This window comes from Pseudophryne corroboree, chromosome 8 (genome assembly GCF_028390025.1).
Source record: "Pseudophryne corroboree isolate aPseCor3 chromosome 8, aPseCor3.hap2, whole genome shotgun sequence".
In the NCBI taxonomy this organism is placed as follows: Eukaryota; Metazoa; Chordata; class Amphibia; order Anura; family Myobatrachidae; genus Pseudophryne; species Pseudophryne corroboree.
The window spans coordinates 353,102,893-353,120,602 of record NC_086451.1 but is presented as its reverse complement, the minus strand read 5'-3'; the positions used below and the strand labels follow the sequence as shown (position 1 = coordinate 353,120,602).

The window sequence follows — 17,710 nt, the reverse complement described above, 5'->3', positions numbered from 1 at the left end:
AACTCTGCTCTATCTACTAATTAATTATAATGTATTTCTGGTTAAAGGTTCCTGGGGTTATTGATGGGTAGTAAGGATGGGCTCCATCAAGTAAGCACATTTTGAGTCTTCAGGTCTTCAGACTAATATAAGATTAAATAGTACAATACTTGCACCTGTAGAGGTTAATAAAGGTGTGCCAGGGTTTAACTCATTGTCTCACTACCTAAGGGAAAAGGCAGTAGGCCTGTTAAAAGACACTGTGGTTTTCTGACCATAAGTACTGCATATATGCTTATGTTTGTGGTAGGGGCATTAAGTCCTACCATTTTCTAGAGAGGGAATGTTTGTTTATTTAGAGCCCGGATGAACTAGGATTTTATTTTATATTTTATTTTACTGCACAATAAACTGTAGAAAAGAATTGGACGGGCCCTATAGTGGCGCAAATTAACAGAATAATTCTAATATTACCCATTAGGGTCAAAGTCCATCAGTATTCTCGAGATATAGTTCGTACGTAGATTCAATTCCAATGGTAGATATGTGGAAAAAACACAATATATATACCAATGTTCAATATGAGTCCTTCATAAATTACTTCAGTGTGTAATTTCCACCTGGGATCCTTCAAGACCAATCTATTCGGGGTGTTAAATAGCTATTCGTACAGGTTCACCTTTTGTATTGACGAAAAAGTGCCACTTACATGCGTGCTTACTTTCAAACACTCCGGACTAAGCCTATAAAGGTTTCTTTCGCCCTTATATACTTGCAACTCATATGGTGCCAAGCATACACACTGAACTTCCCTTATGATTGGTGCTCACATTTAAGCTTACTTCAAAAGACGCTGTTCTTTCACATAAAGGTTTCTTTCAGTATGTAGATGTGTCGTCCTCATTCATTCCATAAAATCGCTTTATGCTCGGTATTAAGCAAAAAAACGAAGGAATATATGAAGATTCTTGTAAAATTTATTATTAAAAATGACTATGTTTTGACAAAAAAAGCTTAAATGTGAGCACCAATCATAAGGGGAGTTCAGTGTGTATGCTTGGCACCATATGAGTTGGAAGTATATAAGGGCGAAAGAAACATTTATAGGATTAGTCCGGAGTGTTTGAAAGTAAGCACACATGTAAGTGGCACTTTTTCGTCAATGCAAAAGGTGAACCTGTACGAATAGCTAATTCACACCCGGAATAGAATGAAGGATCCCAGGTGGAAATTACACACTGAAGTAATTTATGTTAATTTGTGCCACTATAGGATTCCGTCCAATTCTTTTCTATATGTATGTCTTTTGATGTGTGTGGTGACACATTAGGATAGAATCTTGTGTTTTGCTGCATTGAGAGTGCGCAGAGGGGTATCTTGAACCTCTATTTTTGTACAATAAACTAGCCACGGTGAAATTGCATGAAAACCTCAGACTGGTGTGCTATTTCCTGGCTGTTGTGTGTTTGGAAGTGCCCATTTTCCCCAGGAGAAAGCACCCCTACCTTGATCTCACAGAAAATACATGATTACTGTATCCTCCCTAAATGTTAAGTTAGTTAGGAGAACAGTTTGAAGACACTTGTTGATACCAAGATATTTAGATGTTCATTTTATTTCCTCAGCCTGAGTTCCTTTAGATTAATTAGCATTCCATAAACTCTTGGTTTCCTGGTAGAAACCATAAAGGACGTGTTTGGATGGGGTGGAGGGGGGATTAATATATACGTCTGCTGCACAGGAATAATTTTTACTTGCGATAATTGGACTTTTCATCATATCAATCAATTATTTATTTTTATACCAACACTGTACAGATACAATAGTCATTATTATGAGTATCTTTACTACATATGCAGCTATATGCTGGTTTTTACATTACATATATCATAAGGTAAGAAAAAGTAAAAACACATAGAAAGAAAATCCTGTAATCAGAGGTCATTGTATTCCAATGTTCAGTGAAGCAAAGTTGCGCCCAACTCTAAAATGGGTCTAGTGAGAGTTTCCAGAAGTTTTGCTCATCTCTTCTTACAGTTCACATGTTGTTAAAATCCAGAGTGTGGACAGGCTTCCATGGAAAGCGAATAATATGTCTGACTGGCTGTATTGCTTAGACTTCATTAATTTTAGGTGAGAAATTGATGAGATAAATATTAACACATAGGGGCTGATCCTAAGCTGCACACAAGTCACAATGCACAAAAATCTTGTGGATTTGAACATACTGCGAATGCGCCGCGTCACACGTCAGATCAGGTAGTCTCCTCACTCAGATGGAGATCACTAGGGTGTATGGATTATTCTGGACGGTAACTTGGCGGAGAACATATGAAGGCGCAGAACTCTTCTCTCTCATGGGAATGACATGGGAGTGCCATAGGAGTGTAAGCATACTTCCTTGCTCAATCATAAGGACAGACACCTGTTTCAGCTTATTGTTTTGCACCGAGTAATGAGCTGGTGTAAGTCCTGCTACTGATAATGTCAATTATTATCTTAAAACATAAAGCTATACACTTGATAATGTCAATTATTATCTTAAAACATAAAGCTATACACTGTTCCGTGGAGCCGCTATGGCCGCTAGACCACGTGCACGTGCTACGCACTTTGTACGCTAATTGCGTACAGAGTCCCGCACGTGGTACGCACTTGGCGTACACACGCTGCGCTGAGTGTACGGAATACACACAGCGGGCGCACACGCAGTTGATAACCTTTAAACCTTGTTAATAAAATACAGTAAGAATATACTTATACTCTAAACCTTAGTAGTCAAATACTGTAATGATGTAACGCTTAAAAACCTTAATTAGCGCTGGTGATACAAAGTATCCGCAGTGCATACACCTTAACAATGCTTATACACTTTAAACAGGTTAAACTACTTTAAAAGCCCAGGCAGGAAAGAGGAAACACAACACAGTTTGTTTTGGTTACAACCACAGCAGCTCTAACACCGCCGTGGATTGATTCTAATAAAAGGTAAAACAATACAAGTCATACACTACAAACTAACAAGTAAATCTAAACAGAATAATGGAGAATAATGATGAACAATGGCTACAGAGAATATACATACGTGAGAATGTTTCGCAGGCGCAACCTGAATTCAGTCCTCAGCTATCAGGGAGAAAGCCTTCAGAGTCTTGTGTGACCAAGCATGCTGCAAGCTCTATTTATTCACTTCATCCAAAACAATACAATGGTCACTGTAATCCCTTTGTTCATTGGACACAGGGATATGTCTCTACATTACAGCAAAGGTCATAGGTGGATTTGAAAAGGTGGGCTGTGTCTTTCCCCAACTGCTCTAGTGGGTGGTATCCTCTGGATTCTCCCCCCCCCCGCATACACAATACACAGTAAACACAGTCAATGTTCATATTCTACTTTTGCACATAACTATACGCAGGAACATGCAATCTTCTCCTAACTAACACCGGAATGTTACCCTTAAAATACCCTACAGCTGGATACTAGACACCACCTTTCAACCTTTATCTGACCCTTCCTATCATGCAAAGAGGAATCTCTCTGTCCAGGAACTGTTTAAACTAATCATACTCGCTGACATGGTCTAGGGGAATATTAACTACAAAATGCACTATTTAGGTTAAATATGCTACGATCGAGTCGCACGCTACACGCTCACAAACTCCGCTGTAAATACACATCTCATGCGCACGAGACACTGGAGCGTCTCCTACGCAACTTGCGGGTATGTGTACGCACGGGGGACCAGGTGCACGAGCAGCGCTCATGCGCATAAGGGGTTAGTACAAGGGGTATGCATCATGATATTTTTCGACTTTGACAGTCCACCCTTTGGCAGTCAACAATAACTGCCACTATCCAATCAATGAAGCAGAAAAATATACAATACAATGAAATACCTATAAATGATTGGGTGGAGGAAGGAGAGGAGAAGGTGGGAAATGTATGACCTAGTGGGATAGTAAAAGCATGTATGTATGAAATTCATGTCTGAGGGGTCGTATCATCATGCTGTACATGTTCTAGATAAGCTTCGAGGTATTGCAAAGTATACATTAAATCCGTCTTATCCCGTATTAAGGGTCTGTAAGTGGGCTAACAAACACTACCGAGCTCTTTTCGGCTTTTTGTTCCAACAAATGGGGTGCACATTAGTTGATGATACATGGAGGGGGAGAAATATGTGAGTGCTAATATATGTACCTATATCACCTGTCGACTATGTGTGTCACTACCTGAAGATCGTAGAGATGAAGATAAGAAACATGTGTTACAAATGCATTCATATGATAATATGTGTAATTGTCCTTGGGTGTCTGTTGAAGTCTCAAAGTCTTGTCCGGATAGGTGTATCTTTGCTGTGGGTGATAAGCAAAGTCTTTCAAGTGTCCATACAAAGTCTTTTAAAGTCTCTAAAGTGTCTCGCAGTCTTTGAAAAAGTTCATCAAAGGTCTGTAGAAATGTTCATCAAAGTCTTCTTCCGAGTGGATGTCTTTTTACCTTGGAGAAAAACAAAGGCGAAACGGGTGAAAGAAACGGACCGTGGAATCACGTCTTATCACAACATTGTCTCGATTGATGGGTCATAAATTAAACCAGTTGTTGTAACAATGCCCTCGCTCCTCAAACTCATCAATTTGGTACTGCGCTTGCAATGCATTAAAATCCGAACACATCTAAATATCAAACCAATCATTATGACAACTCCCAGGATACAAAGGAGAAATTTCCCTACATTCACGATAACATTTTGAGCCCATTCTCCTAAACCTGAGAACCAATTGCGTGGGTTCAACCATGAAACCCAGCCGGTCAGTTCATTACTCACAGCAGTAAGGGTAAGGTTGTGTCTCCTTCGGAACTCCCACTTCAATTGCAAGATATCGTCCATCTTTTGATCTATGACCTCGGTTGGGTCATCAGTGCTGTTTGTGATATACGTACAGCACTTCACACCATACTGAGTTGCTAGGGTGACACAATACCCGCCTGTCACCGCTGTGATGTAATTGAGAACCATCCTGTGCTGGATCAGTTCCATTTTGTAAGCTTGCAACTCCCTCCCAGTATACCTGAAGGTGTCATCATACATCTCGGTGATATTGTCTATCAGGTTCGCTAGCGCATTAATATACCTAAAATTTATAATTCCTCTGGCGGTATGGGTGATATCTAACGCGAGTAGGAATTGAATCCCGGTGGATTCGTGGATCAAATCAGAGGCTGCGTGCTCTGTCCTATCTATAAGGTGTCTCTTAACAATGTGTTCGTAGTGAGTGTGAGTGTAAGGAGCTTGAGCATTGCGGTGAACGTCTTTCATCTTATCATGGGTAATGGTCATTACTTCTGGCAACACTCTTCCAATGTAACACAATCCCTCTGAGTTTGGGGCAACCCACTTATACGCCTTCCTCCCACATATGAAATATGCATCATCGGGGAGGACATATGGGACAGAATATGACATCACCATATTGCAAACCTTCCAGGTGAAAAATCCTATCCCTAACTTTCTCATCTGTTCAGTACACGTATCAGGCTGTATGATATGCGCACCGTATCCTGGTGATACTTCTCCAACCCGCATGGTCCTACTTCCTAGAGTATACCTATACTGAAAATATTTCCCACCGTCGGCTATTTGGAGTATAAGTTCTGAGTCTACGGGCATTCTATCGGCTCTGTGTGAAAATGCCATGGTTTGGTTGTTCCATGTCACTTCCCAATTTCCCGGCTTTCGGGAATAGGAAATGTTAAAACATACTAAGGACCTATCCACATGATATTGGTGGAGCTTCAAACTAGGAGGCCTAGAAATATTAAATTTCTTGTCCACCGGTCTCCCACCCCTTAATTCAAGTACCTCACCTATTGTTAAAGAGTATGGCACTAGTCCTGACTTGCTATGACCTTGAGGTACTTGTGAGCACACCCAGCATTCCGTTTGGTTTAAAACCTTACCCACTAATGAGTGATAGTCACTCAATGGATGACGGTCCATGTTGATATTAAGGCTGGACTGACATCTCTGGATGCACCCGTCCTCAACTATGTTTTCACAATTCCTACAGATACAATTCTCTTCAGCTAACAATCCTTCACAATGTCTCCTAGTGTCATGACTACCAGATCGTTTTCTGATACTCGCCTTTGCTCGGTGATTGTGTTGCTCTTGGAATTCTACGAATCCGTCCTTGTCATCAGAACCCATTCCAGATCCTTTCTCGACCTCTCTGATACTCTCACCGAAATAGACTGCTCTGGTCAACAACAGGGTCAACAGGAAAACCCGGAACGCAGTCTCTTGGGGTAAGTCCATCTTGCAGGAGGAGAAAGAAAGAGTGGTAATGGGAGGTAAAGAAAATAATAGAAGGGAAAGAAAAACTGGTGCGACAACCGCCTCTAGTCTTTTTGTTCTCTGTGCTCAGATGCCGTCTCAACAGTGCTGTCTCTCAGTCTTCCCGAAATAGACACTCCAGTGACACGCTGTTCTCTCCGAGTCAGCGACCTTTCTGTAAGGAGCATAAATCTTGCATTACCATTTGTTTAACTGTTGTGTGACATACCATCCGTAGAACATGAGAAAACAAAAAGAGAGAGAATAATAGGAAAAGAGAAAAATTGTCAGATTTCCGTTCACCATCAGGCTGTCACACCAACATGTCTATCGGTATCTCTGCACAGTCTCCCCCACCAGTATTTCCACTCTCCACCCTCTGTGCATGGCCAGGCACAATGATGCTGGTAAGATATACTGGGGTTGGGTAGACCTCTGAAAAGACCAAGTAGACATGTGACGTTTGGGCTGTAGTTCTGCTGGTGAACGTCAGAGATGAAGAGGAAACATTTAAAGATAAATCACAGAGTTTACCTGGCCGCCCCTGTGTCTACAAGGAATGACCTACCAATTACATCAACTGTGACCTCAGGTTTACTACCTAGGCTAATAATCAACTTCACTGGCTGCAAATTACAGGTGCGGCCCAAAATTTTTCCTATATGATCCCTGATTACAATTACGTGCGTCATACAGTGTGTCATGTTCAGGTCTAGGGGGTCGATATACCTTATGTGGGTCTCTAAATCTGCAACTCCGTGCATAATGTTCTTCTCTCTGGCAGTTATAACATTTTACCACATACGACTTACCAACAGGGGTCTGGGGTTTAGGCTGATGTGGCTTCGTTGTCAGACTTTTATATTTATTGTCATCAGCTTACCCCCCTGTGACTCCCTGTGTTTACTGATGTTCCGGTCGTGCTTAACAGCGGACTCTCTTAATGCAGCCACCGAGATACCTCTCCAGTTAGGTTGAGTGGTTTGTACTCTGGTTCTCAATGTTTCTTTTAAACCTTCCATTAATACGGACACCGCTACCTCTCTGTGATGCACATTATCCTTACTCTACAATGTTAGGTGCAATTGTCTGTGCATAATGTACAGTACCGTACTTACCTGTGGACACGACCTCACCTGTCCCTCCACTAGGGGCCTTCGCTACTGTTCTTACTGGTTGGGCCGTGCCCACCTGGGTGTCCTGTATGGTGGCTGCTAGAGAAAGTGCCGACATCGTGCTGGGCTCACTTTCTCGCTTGTAATCCTGAGGGAAGTTTAAAATGGGGTGCAACTTGCACGGGTTAGAATTTATACATTTATCAGTTTTACTCTTATCATCATTAATACATTTATTACGTTTACTCTTATTATCATTAATACATTTATTAAGTGCACTCTTATCATATATCAGTATGTCATTCTCTGTAGCCATTTTCTCTCCTGTAATGTTCGGTGGTTGTGCAGTTGCTATCAGTTTCCTGCTAGGGTTAGAATCAGCTGCTTGAGCTAATCCCTGTTGTATCTCACCCTCCTGTTGCCATAACTGTAAATAATCATACTGTCTAATCCTTTGTTTCTTGGATTCTATCAGACATATCCTTCTCCTTAAATTTTGCAACACCTCAGGATTAAAACTGCCTACCCTAGGGAACGGTTCCCTATCGTTCACAGTCATACGTTCCCACTCATTGCATAAGACCTCTGCGTGTGATCCATATTTCTCATACATTATGTACCTCGCCGACCCTTTGGGCCGACAAATATCAACGTGAACCCTTGTTGATCGTCCCTTACTTGAGCAACTGGCCCCCATTCTTTGCAGGTATTGCCTTCTCAGCTAATTCTTACAAAACCAAATTACTCAGTGATAAGGCGACGGTGAAAGTTCTCTGAGCGCTCTCACCCACTCACGCCCCTGTTGGCCAATACACCAAACACTGTGCCCAATGCTGGTCGTACCCAACCTCGGGCTCCTGTGTAACCTCTATTTACTGAGAGCGTGTGGGAGTATGCTACCCCTCCCAGTAAATATCAGTTGTTGGAGATTTCCTGAGTGACCAGCGAAACTCCCTTAAAATAAAAAAAACTGTTACACAAATCACGTTACGTGTACAATTAGCGTCTATGACCCCGCAAATTGAGTGGGTATCAAGGTGAACTAACTAATGCACACAGTAACGTGCGGTACAGTCGCACTGCGTATAACTAACTATTACTTATCCGCCGAACGACCAGCGGAATCGATTGTTTAGGCTGCGAAACCTCAGCCGGAGCGTATTCTCAAAACGGGCCTATATGGGTACTACGCAAACCCCCGGGGCTGTGCTCTCTACCTCTGACCTTTCTCAGGCCAGGGTTTTCAGAACTTCGCTTGACCTGGTCAGCGGATTTCTAACTTCGACGACCATTTGGTCTGCTGATTGCTACCTTGCTCCTTTATACCTTATACAATGTTAACATGAGAAAGCCACTCCCACGCCACCAAGTGTCCACTCACCTGATGTGGTCTTCTACGGGATCCCGAATTCTGGGTTCACAAAACCATTATTGTTTGCACACTCACTCTTGCTCACTCATATACACTTCGATTTTTCTGTACAGAAAATTACTTTCATTCAGGTGAAACAGGCTAATCCCAGAGGTGTCACAATAAGAGAAGGATCTTTTAAACTAAAATTTTGGAAAGTGAACAAATTTGTGCTATTATTGCATGGCTACCGTATCGCCTAAACTAAAACAATGCTATCGTGTGATTTGTATTAAGTGGGCGTACCTGTACGCACGTTGCGTAAAATACGCCACGTGTGTAGGCCCTTGCGTTGCATACGCAGTCTCGCACGCTGTCCGAGACACGTGTACAAAGGCCGGATACGTCCGCCGCCATACAAATAACACGCTTCTATAAATGTAAACGATATTCAACTATAATCGCTTACCAAACACCACACAGTATCTCCTGTATAAACCTTTATAACTGGGCCAGGCTACGTGTGTGTTTTACACTTACTCCCTTAAATATTACTTTTTACTTTTAACTAAATAGCAACAAATTTCTCAGCACGTAATCAATGCTAATGGCAAACAAGCGGGTAGATATGCAAAATACACAAAATACAGGTCTAAATTAATCTAGTAATCAATGCTTCCAATAGTATGATTCATATTGGATAGCTATCTTGCAGAACATACATTGATATAAACACACACACATAATTATAATATTATATCTATGTACCATTCACTGGTCTCCTGAGACTCTTTTACTCATTAAGTGCTTCTAATTTGCATATGAATGTGCTTTTGACTGTCTGTGAAGGTGGTTTTTCACTGCCAGGAAAAAGCAGATACACAGGTTAATTTGCATTTCAATGGCTATCTTACAACAAGCAGAGTTTAACTGAATCCTAGAGGTAAAGAAAAAAACTTTGTTTATATCTGTATGTGGTTCTTACATGACGTATTCATCTTACTATTAACTTTTATTAAGCCCCATCTGAATCTATTTGTAATTGACTATGGCATGGGTTAAATAAATGCATTGGTAACTCATAAATGGTGATTTCTTTTTGACCAAGGACGGCTGATTATTCAGGCAGTGAAAATCAGCCATTTAGAAAAAAAATGACCTTCCCAAAATGGCCGCTGGTCCTCCCCCTTCCACATCCATAAGGGTTACACAAAATGGTGGACAGGCCATGTGGTTAGTCCAAAATGGAGGACAAACCATGCGGCTTCCTTTGTCACTAAGAAATCACACACCATGCGAGCCCCTGAAGTTATTTTACCTTGTTTTGCAACAATATGATCAGATATGCAGAGTACAGGTGTATGCTTGTATTGTGTGCGCATTTGGCGCAAAACAGAAAATTTACAGATTTAAAATAGCTTTGCGTTCTTATCTTCCGGATCCCACCAGCATCCTAACAAACCATGCGGAGCAGACGCTTATCTAATCAGCACCAGTGTATCCCCGACCACAAAACGGCTAACAGGGGATACTACCTTCCCGCCCTTTGCTGATAGATAAAAGTCTGCCTTGTCCTGCTAGGCTGCGGATATGAGGAGAACCCGGACGAGCCCCCAATTGATAATGTCAATTATTATCTTAAAACATAAAGCTATACACTTGATAAAGTCAATTATTATCTTAAAACATAAAGCTATACACTGTTCCGTGGAGCCGCTATGGCCGCTAGACCACGTGCACGTGCTTCGCACTTTGTACGCTAATTGCGTACAGAGTCCCGCACGTGGTACGCACTTGGCGTACACACGCTGCGCTGAGTGTACGGAATACACACAGCGGGCGCACACGCAGTTGATAACCTTTAAACCTTGTTGATAAAATACAGTAAGAATATGCTTATACTCTAACCCTTAGTAGTCAAATACTGTAATGATGTAACGCTTAAAAACCTTAATTAGCGCTGGTGATACAAAGTATCCGCAGTGCATACACCTTAACAATGCTTATACACTTTAAACAGGTTAAACTACTTTAAAAGCCCAGGCAGGAAAGAGGAAACACAACACCGTTTGTTTTGGTTACAACCACAGCAGCTCTAACACCGCCGTGGATTGATTCTAATAAAAGGTAAAACAATACAAGTCATACACTACAAACTAACAAGTAAATCTAAACAGAATAATGGAGAATAATGATGAACAATGGCTACAGAGAATATACATACGTGAGAATGTTTCGCAGGCGCAACCTGAATTCAGTCCTCAGCTATCAGGGAGAAAGCCTTCAGAGTCTTGTGTGACCAAGCCTGCTGCAAGCTCTATTTATTCACTTCATCCAAAACATTACAATGGTCACTGTAATCCCTTTGTTCATTGGACACAGGGATATGTCTCTACATTACAGCAAAGGTCATAGGTGGATTTGAAAAGGTGGGCTGTGTCTTTCCCCAACTGCTCTAGTGGGTGGTATCCTCTGGATTCCCCCCCGCATACACAATACACAGTAAACACAGTCAATGTTCATATTCTACTTTTGCACATTTCTGTACGCAGGAACATGCAATCTTCTCCTAACTAACACCGGAATGTTACCCTTACAATACCCTACAGCTAGATACTAGACACCACCTTTCAACCTTTATCTGACCCTTCCTATCATGCAAAGAGGAATCTCTCTGTCCAGGAACTGTTTAAACTAATCATACTCGCTGACATGGTCTAGGGGAATATTAACTACAAAATGCACTATTTGGGTTGCTACGATCGAGTCGCACGCTACACGCTCACAAACTCCGCCGTAAATACACATCTCTTGCGCACGAGACGCTGGAGCGTCTCCTACGCAACTTGCGGGTATGTGTACGCATGGGGGACCAGGTGCACGAGCAGCGCGCATGCGCATGAGGGGTTAGTACAAGGGGTATGCATCATGATATTTTTCGACTTTGACACTACTAATGCTGACAGCTGTGGCTGCAGATGTAAGAACAGTGGGCAGGATAGGTTTCCACGTGCAGTTGACCAGACTTTTACTATACAAAGGTGGATTCTGCATCAGCATAAACTAGTAATCAGGCTACCGTGGCAGTACTGGAAAGCTGCATCAGATACACCCGACTCAGAATCAGGCTTATAGTGAAAACACCTTGCTAAAAACTAACAGTATGTTTTATGAATTCATGGGGAGACGATACAGCATGTTTGCGGTGTATGTAAATCCTATGTTTTATTTTAAATGTATTTATACAGTATAAATAAATAATTGTATTGTTAAGAGCTACTCAAGCTACTTTCTGGTGCATTAGACAGAAAAATCTCAGTTATTTATAGAGATACAGAGGCTAATTCTGGTTGGATCGCAATTCGCGATCCAACCAGAATTATTGTGTTTGCCCTGCGGGCGCATGCGCTGTGCCCGTTCTGCGCATGCTCCTGCCCAGGGGGGCAACAATGCTCCATTTCCAGGGTGGAGACAAATCATTGCGGAGATGGTGCAGCGTGAATGGGGGTGATGGGGGGCGATCGCTGCAGCTGCGTGATGTCACACGCAGCCACCACAATCGGAGACATGGCGGCGGGCATCCTTAGCTGCGCCGGCAGGAGGCATCCTCAATTTCTGCTAACAAGCAGAAATTGCGATATGATTGCAATTTCTGCTTGTTGAAGGGCGATAGGCGGCGGTCAGCATGCCCTGAGAAGGGTGGCCCCCAGCATGCTAATAAAAGGATTGCAAATTCTGCTAATTAGCAGAATTTTCAATCCCTACTAAATTAGGCCCACTGTACGCAGAATATAAAGATTGCTGCTTTAAATGAGTGCGAGCCTTTCTCATAATAGGTGAGGAAGGCCCAGTATGACCATTTCTGCAGCACTGACGTAGGATATTATTGCTGCATGACAGTAGGACTTTAATGTATTGCAAACTAAATGAAAACCCAAGTGAATAGCAGTTTTCTGATTTTACAAAACCGAAAGCCATTATTATTTATTTATTGATTAGGTAACCTAATGTATTACTGTATTCACTGTGCATGTCATTGACTGAGATCTGGTATTGCACATGTATACAGTAGATTTTGGAAGTACAGTAGAAACCTGCCCGTAATATACTGTTAATTATTATGATATGAATATTCCAAGTGTGAATAATAGTATATTAAAATTGATATCGCAGTAGAGAGCCTATCTGCACAAGAATGGTGTTCAATGTGGAATAAGGTTGGATGCAAGCTTACAAAAAACAAGATTCCTCTCCTTGTTGAAAGATAAACAATTTGGTGAATTTGTTTGACGCATTACCTTACTCTAATAGTTAGCAAAGTATGGAAGGAAATTGAAATAAAGAATACAGAAATAGATCTTTGGAGGGGGAGGCAATCACGAGACCGCCTGTTGGGATCTCGGCGGTCACAATGCCGTCGTCGGAATCCAGACAGGCGGTGAAATGCCACCTTTGGAATATCGGCCCCAACGGCTTTTCTCACTCTGTGGGAGGGAGAATAGATCCTGTGGCGAGTGCAGCGAGCCACTGTGCACACAAGGGGCTTTCTAGAGCACGCTCCGCTGCCGGTATACTGGTGGCTGAGATCCCGCTGTCGGGATCGTGACAGCTGGGTTCCCAGCTGCCGGTAAAAGGTATTTATTCCTTTGGAGGAACATTGTAATTAGTACTGCCACATAAAATCCCTGATGAAACCCTAGTATGGTGAAACGCGTACGGCCAACTTTTGGCACTCAGTGTAGATAACCCAAACACCAGAAGTAGGTGCATAGTGAAACCAGAAGCTGCTGCTTTGCATTCCAGGAGTACGTTCCACCAGCACAGAAGCACTAGGAGGCAATAAGCAGAGGACACCTGGGACTCCTGATTAAACAACATAAAAATAACTACTACATATGGATACTAGAGAGGGCTGTACCTGCTCTAGTATCCAAAATCAGTGGAGAATTAATTATCAGAAGTATGAGTGCCAGTGTGAAATGTGTTGGTTTTACCAGCACAAGATTTTAATCTCAAGTTGCTGGTTAACAACTACTAGTAGTGCATAATACAGTATTTATAGAGTAAAAGATCTCGGTCTTGTGTAAATTTTACTTTTTGACTATACATCAGATTTACTTAAGTATATACATGTCAATGGATTTATTTTTTTTACATGTTATGCCGATTAGGTGGATTTAAGTTGGATTTTTAGTTATGCATTTTTTAGTTTTCTGGACTATCTTGAGACTTGTTATATTTATGCTATTTATAGGACTCTGATCTGGTATAAGCTGATCAAGCAGTTCTGTATTAGCTTTTAATGTAATTTAATCCTTTTTAGGCTTGGTACATTGTTAATAATTATATTATATAGATTATCACCACCCAATGTTTTTTTATGATAATTATGTAATTTTGTTATATTTAAGGAACTTTTTTTTCTGATTATTTTAATATTGTTATATACAGGTTGAGTCTCCCATATCTGATATTCCGAAATTGTTTTTTTATTCAGCGTGACTGAGATGGTGAAACCTTTTCTTTTTGATGGTTCAATGTACACAAACTTTGTTGAAAGGACAAAAATTTAAAAAAATATTGTCATAAAATTACCTACAGGCTATATGTATAAGGTGTATATAAAACATAAATTAAATTTGAGTATTTATACAAATTTTCTTTCATGCACAAAATTATTAAAAATATTGTATGAAATGACCTTCAGACTATGTATATAAGATGTATATGAAACATAATGTTTTCTGTGTTTAGACTTGGGTCCCATCCCCAATTTGTCTCATTAAGATATGCAAATATTCTAAAATATGGAAAAATACAGTATCCAAAATACGTCTGGTCCCAAGTATTTTGGATATGGGAAGACTCAGGGGTATATTCAATTTAAGTCGGATCCATTCCGACATTCATTTCTCGTAATGGATCCGAGCTGGACTATTCTATGCTATCTCAATTTGACTTTTAAAAAAGTCGAATTGAATTGGGGGAGGGGAGACAGGGGAGAGTCGCGGGCAGACAGGTGAGAGCAGCGCTATAGCCGCTGCTGTAGCGCTGCTCTCCCCAGTCTGCCCGCGGCTCTCCCCCGTTCACCCCCCCCTCCCCGTCTCTGCCTCTCCCCATCCCCACATCACAGCCGCCGCTCACAGCGGTGTCCATCTGGCTCCAGCAAGCGACGTGTCGCTTGCTGGAGCCGGGTGGACACTGCTGTGAGAGGCAGCTGTGACACATCCTCTGGCGCTGCTCTCCCCGTCTCCAGCGCTGCTCTCCCCGTCACCGGCACTGCTCTCCCCATCTCTGGTGCTGCTCTCCCCATCTCACTTCAACTTTTTTTAAAGTCGAATTGAGATGATCGAAAAGGGGGCCAAAACCTGTTGGTTTTGGCCCCTTTTTGACACAAGCACGCGGATCGGCAGCTAGTCCGCCGATCGACGTGCTTTTCGACAAGTCGAATTCCTCGACTTGTCAAAAAATTTGGTGTTAGATTGAATGGGTCGGAACCCCTTCCGACCTAAAAAAGTTGAAAACTGACGTTTTTTCGACAGACGGCAGCTTTCGATTTCAATTGAATATACCCCTCAACCTGTAAACTATTTTGTATATGAAATAAAATCCTTGTGATTTTGTGCACTGATAACAACTGATAACAACTGAAACATCTATTTCTATAGTCTTTACACCACTTTCCATCCATGCTATTCTTTTCCGATAGAGGAAGGTAATACACCAAGGAATATTCATAAATTGTTTGTATATTATAATTTAGTATTAGAAAGATTAATTGTAAATATTAGTTTTTATTTTCTGCTTTACAATACTCTTATCGTTCATGATAAGCTTCAGTTTTATGTGAAACTTTACTTTCAGTTGGCAGCCATACAGTATGATTTATTAAGAAAACCTTTTGTAGTCAATGTTAACCACAAATGTTTCTGCTTGTCCTAATACTACTTATCCTTTGAGCTACTTTTTTAATGGCTTCTTTCACCTCTTGGTTCCGCAGGGTGTATATAATGGGATTCAGAAGAGGAGTCACTATTGAAGGAATAACAGAGAGTATTTTATTTATGGGTAAGAAGTCGCCTGCTGTTGGCCGGACAAACATGAAGATGGTAGACCCATAAAAAAGTAGAACAACAATTAGGTGAGATGCACATGTAGAAAAAGCCTTCTGTCTACCCATTGAGGAGGAAAGCTGAACTGTGGTTCTTATAATACAAATATAAGATATAATAATTGTCAGAAAACAGCCCAATATTACTAGACAAGCTATAGAAAAACCTGCTTCTCGATGTTCATTGTATCAGAGCAGGACAACTTTAGCAGTGGTGCAAAGTCACAGTAATAGTGATCAATCTCAATAGTACAAAATGTAAGCATGGATATCTGTACTGTAGGAATAACAATTATAATAAAACCAAACATCCAGGACCCCAATAGCAGTTTAAAGCAAACTTCAGGGCTCATGATAAGTAAATATCTAAGTGGGTTACAGACGGCGACATAGCGATCATAGGCCATAATAGCTAGGAAAAAATACTCTATAGCACCCAATGAAAAGTGTAGATAAAACTGAATCATACAGCCTACAGTAGATATAGATATTTCTTTTGTCAGTAGAGCCCAGAGCAGTCTGGGAACAGTGGCTGAAGGATACCAGATCTCTAGGAACGAGAATCCACCAATGAAGAAGTACATGGGCTTGTGAAGATTCCTATCACTTTTAATGAGGATAATAATGAAAATATTTGTTGCAATGGTTATAATATAAACAGTAAATATAAGAAGAAAAATGTAAAATCCGGACTGCTCTAAGGCTGAAAATCCCAATAGAAGAAATTCTGTAGGAGCTGTTACATTCTTCTGCATCATTGTTAAGATGTCAGTTTTAAATCAAGGAAATTATTATGTTTTTGAACCAAATATTATTACTATTATGGAAAATTACCAGGTGGGCGCTCAATACCAATTGATGGACACAATGATAAAAATAAACCAGTTTATTACATAAATTAACAACATATAACACATAAAAATAAACAAGACCACAACGCAGTAATCATATAAAACTGAGGTTCCGGAAACCTCTAATTAGAACAATATTAAAAACTAATTAAATGTACTCAGAAGGCAGTCGCAATACCTAAGTATTTAAGAGATAATTCTCTGATAACTTTTAGTTGTGTTTAATTACTTGCCCAGATGTAGGAAACACAAAAATGCTTTGGCACATTCGTGCATATAAGTGTCCTCAGAATATATATTCAATTCCGATTAGGAAAAAGTTCATCACTTGCCAATTTTAATAAATGTGTGAGCGGTGCAAAAATTGAGAGTTGAAAAATAGCTGTTACTCACAGACTGGACAGTTTTTCCTTTACTGTACCGCAATAGTGTCGATGTATGTGGCCGCTTTCTATCACCCTGTGCACGGGTGAGACATCCGTCAGCGGCAGGACTCGTCAACGGCGTAGTCCGTCTATAGCGTCGGCGGAAAGCCGCTCTCTCCTCCGGCAAACTGTGAGTGCACCGGTGCAGCGTTCTCCACCCCCAGTGCTGGTGGAATAGTGCTCACCAGAGTAGGACACAGGGCGTTCCCGGTACGGTCCAGGGGATTGAGTAAAGCAGTCACGCTGGAGAAATAACAAATGCCGGCAATTGTTTGGATGAACTAGTAGGAGGATACACTTCAATTCTTGTGGGCAATGAGGTATTGGGGCTCCTTCTCTCTGTACCCTCAACGCGTTTCTCCGCACCCCAGGCGGCTTCTTCAAGAGGCAGAGTGTTCTTGAGGAGGCCGGCTACCTCCTTACCAGGTGGCAGCTAATCCCAGGGTGCACACACACACAGGCCTGCCAGCACCACCATTACCTCTATTCTTTTTTCTGTTTGTAACCAAATATTATTACTAGACTATTGTTTGGCCATGGC

At 41.3% G+C, this 17,710-nt stretch overlaps 1 pseudogene; it reads right to left on the bottom strand.

Moving 5' to 3' along the window:
* Window positions 1–15,695: 15,695 nt before the first annotated feature.
* LOC134949848 (olfactory receptor 6F1-like) lies at window positions 15,696–16,651 on the bottom strand (annotated as a pseudogene).
* Between the last annotated feature and the right edge of the window lie 1,059 nt (window positions 16,652–17,710).